The 4,016-nt window shown below is 42.3% G+C and overlaps 1 pseudogene; it reads right to left on the reverse strand.

Moving 5' to 3' along the window:
* Positions 1 to 2,665: 2,665 nt before the first annotated feature.
* Positions 2,666 to 3,679, reverse strand: LOC105716121 (glyceraldehyde-3-phosphate dehydrogenase-like; annotated as a pseudogene).
* Between the last annotated feature and the right edge of the window lie 337 nt (positions 3,680 to 4,016).

The following is a 4,016-nucleotide window of genomic DNA, read 5'->3' on the forward strand; positions in this document are numbered from 1 at the left end:
GGAAAACAAAAGAATATAGAATAAAGAAGTTGTAAAGACTCTCTGGCTTAGGAGCCATCCACAGTTTACTGCTGACCAAACTTCTCCACCAGGCATTTAAAATCTTTCATCCACGGGTCTCATTTTACCTATCTAACTTCGCTGGATTTTTTTTTTAACTTCCATTTTAGATTCAAGGAGTGGATGTGCAGGTTCGTTACATGGGTATATAGTGTGATGCTGAGGTTTAGGGTACAATAGAACCCATTATCCAGGTAGTGAGCATAGTCCCCAATAGGTAGTTTTTCAGTCCTTTGCCCCCTCCCTCCCTTCTCCCTCCAGGGTTCCCCAGTGCCTTTTGTTCCAATCTTGATGTCCACGTGTACCCAATGTTTAGCTTCCGCTTATAAGTGAGAACATGTGGCATTTGGTTTTCTGTTTCTGTGTTAATTTGCTTAGGATAATTGCCTCTAGCTGCATCCATGTTGCTACAAAAAACGTGATTTCTTTTTTAAAAAAGCTTTTAAGTTCGGGGTACATGGGCAAGTTTGTTACATAGGTGAATGTTTGTCGTGGGAGTTTATTGTACAGATTATTTCATCCCCCCAGTATTAAGCTATATTAGTCTGTTCTCATGCTGCAAATAAAGACATACTCAAGACTGAGTAATTTATAAAGGAAAGAGGTTTAATTGACTCACAGTTCAGCATGGCTTGGGAGGCCTTAGGAAACTTACAATCATGGCAGAAGAGGAAGCAAACTTGTCCTTCTTCACATGGTGGCAGCAAGGAGAAGTGTGGAGTGAAGTGGGGGAAACGCCTCTTATGAAACCATTCGATCTTGTGAAAACTCACTCACTATCATGAGATCAGCATGGAGGTAACCACCCCCTGATTCAGTTACCTCCCACTGGGTCCCTCCTACCACATGTGGGGATTATGAGAACTATAATTCAAGATGAGACTTGGGTGAGGACACAGCCAAACCATGTCATAAGCTTAGCACGCATTTATTATTTTTCCTAGTCCTCTCCCTCCTCCCATCTTTCACCCTCTGATAGGCCCCAGTGTGTGTTGCTCCCCTCTGTGTGTCCATGTGTTATAATCTTTTAGATTCCACTTATAAGTGAGAATATGTGGTATTTGGTTTTCTGTTACTACTACATTAATTTTCTAAGGAAAATGGCCTCCAGCTCCATCTGTGTCCCTGCAAACGACATGATCTTGTTGTTTTTTATGGCTGCATAATATTTTATGGTATTTATGTACCACATTTTCTTTATTCAGTCTACCATAAGTGGGCATTTTGGTTTATTCCATGTCTTTGCTATTGTGAATAGTGCTGCAATGAATGTACATGTGTATGTGTCTTTATAACAGAATACTTCATATTCCTTTGGATATATACCCAGTAATGGGATTGCTGGGTTGAATGGTTTGTCTGTCTTTAGGTCTTTGATGAATTGCCACACTGTCTTCCACAATGGTTGAACTAATTTGCACTCTAACCAACAGTGTATAGCATTTATTTTTGCCCACAACCTCGCCTATATCTGTTACTTTTTGACTTGTTAATATAGCCATTCTGACTGGTGTGAAATGGTATCTCATTGTGGTTTTTATTTGCATTTCTCTAATAATCAGTGGAATTGAGCTTTTTTTTTTTTTTTTTTTCAGATGATTGCTGGCCACATGTATGCCTTCTTTTGAGAAGCGACTATTCATATTCTTTCCCCACTTTTTAATGGGATTGTTTGATTCTTATAAATTTATTTAAGTTCCTTATAGATACTGGATATTCAAACTTTGTCAGATGCATAGTTCACAAAAATTTCCTCCCATTCTCTTGGTTGTCTGTTTATTTTGTTGATAGTTTCTTCTGTTGTGCAGAAACTCTTCAGTTTAATTAGATCCCATTTGTTAAATTTTTGTTTTGTTACAACTGCTTTTGGTTTCTTCATCATGAAATCTTTGCCCATGCCTATGTTCTGAATGGTATTGCCTAAGTTGTCTCTGAGGGTTTTTATAGTTTTATAAACTATAAAAATAGTTTTGTATAGTTTTATAAACTATAAAAGTAGTTTTTTATAGTTTTGGGTTTTACATTTAAGTCTTTAATCCATCTTGAGTTAATTTTTGTATAAGGTATAAGAAAGGGGTCCAGTTTCAATCTTCTGCACATGGCTAGCCAGTTACTGTAGCACCAGTTGTTGAATAGAAAATTCTTTCCCCCTTGTTTGTTTTTGTCAGGTTTGTCAAAGATCAGACAGTTGTAGGTGTGCAGTCTAATTTCTGGGTTCCCTGTTCTGTCCCATTTGACTATGTGTGGCTTTTTGAACCAGTACCTTGTTGTTTTGGCTACTGCGGCCTTGTAGTATAGTTTGAAATTGGGTAGCATAATGCCTTCAGCTTTGTTCTTTTTACTTAGGATTGTCTTGGCTATTTGGGCTCCTCTTTGGTTCCATATGAATTTTTTCTTTTTATTTTTTTTGACTGAGCAGAGGGGACTTTACTGATGGTACACAACAAGGTGGGGCTCCCTAGGCCCCTTCCTCTTCAAGGGGTCTGCATGGAAACTGTGAGGAGGGTCGATTCAGTGTGGTGGGGGACTCAGTGTGGCAGGGACTCCCCAGGAGTAGGGCCTCTCTTCCTCTCATGCTCTTGCTGGGGCTGGTGGTCCAGGGGTCTTACTCCTTGGTGGCCATGTGGGACATGAGGTCCACCACCCTGTTGCTGTAGCCAAATTCATTGTCATACCAAGAAATGAGCTTGACAAAGTGGTTGTTGAGCGCAATGCCAGCCCCAGCATCAAAGGTGGAAGAGTGGGTATTGCTGTTGAAGTTGGAGGACACCACTTGGTGCTCAGTGTAGCCCAGGATGCCCTTGAGGGGGCCCTCTGATGCCTGCTTCACCATCTTCTTGATGTCATCATATTTGGATATTTTTTTTTTCAGATGGCAGTTCAGGTCCACCACTGACACGTTGGTGGTGGGGACATGGAAGGCCATGCCAGTGAGCTTCCCGTTCAGCTCAGGGATGACATTGCCCATGGCCTTGGCAGTGCCAGTAGAGGCAGGGATGATGTTCTGGAGAGCCCTGTGGCCGTCACGCCACAGTTTCTCAGAGGGGCCATCCACAGTCTTCTGGGTGGCAGTAATGGCGTGGACTGTGGTCATGAGTCCTTCCATGATACCAAAGTTGTCATGAATGACCTTGGCCAGGGGCGCTAAGCAGTTGGTGGTGCAAGAGGCACTGCTGACGATCTTGAGGCTGTTGTCATACTTCTCATGGTTCACGCCCATCACGAACATGGGAGTATCAGCAGAGGGGGCAGAGATGATGATGACCCTTTTGGCTCTCCTCTAAAAGTGAGCCTCAGCCTTCTCCACGGTGATGAAGACACCAGTGGACTCCACCACGTACTCAGCTCCAGCATCGCCCCACCTGATTTTGGAGGGATCTTGCTCCTGGAAGATGGTGATGGGATTTCCATTGATGACAAGCTTTCTGTTCTCAGCCTGGACGGTGCCATGGAATTTGCCATGGGTGGAATCATACTGGAACATGTAGACCATGTAGTTGAGGTCAATGAAGGGATCATTGATGGTGACAGTATCCACTTTACCAGAGGTAAAAGCAGCCCTGGTGACCAGGTGCCCAATACGACCAAATCCGTTGACTCCGACCTTTACCTTCTCCATAGTGTCTCAGAGATGCGGCTGGCGATGGGAGACAAGTTGCAGCTGTCTGTGGAACAGCAGGAGCAGAGAGCCTCCATGTGAATTTTAAAATAGTTTTTTTCTAGTTATGTGAAGAATGTTAATGGTAGTTTAATAGGAATAGCATCGAATCTATAAGTTGCTTTGGGTAGTATGGCCATTTTCACAATAGTAGTTTTTCCTATCCATGAACATAATATTTTTTCATTTGTGTCATCTCTGGTTTCTTTGAGCGATGTTTTTTAGTTCTCCTGATAGAGATCTTTCACCTCCCTAGTTAGCTGTATTCCTTGATATTTTATTCTTTCTGTGGCAATTT

This window comes from Aotus nancymaae, unplaced genomic scaffold, assembly GCF_030222135.1.
Source record: "Aotus nancymaae isolate 86718 unplaced genomic scaffold, 86718_ANA_hifiasm-v0.15.2.pri h1tg000057l, whole genome shotgun sequence".
NCBI lineage: Eukaryota > Metazoa > Chordata > Mammalia > Primates > Aotidae > Aotus > Aotus nancymaae.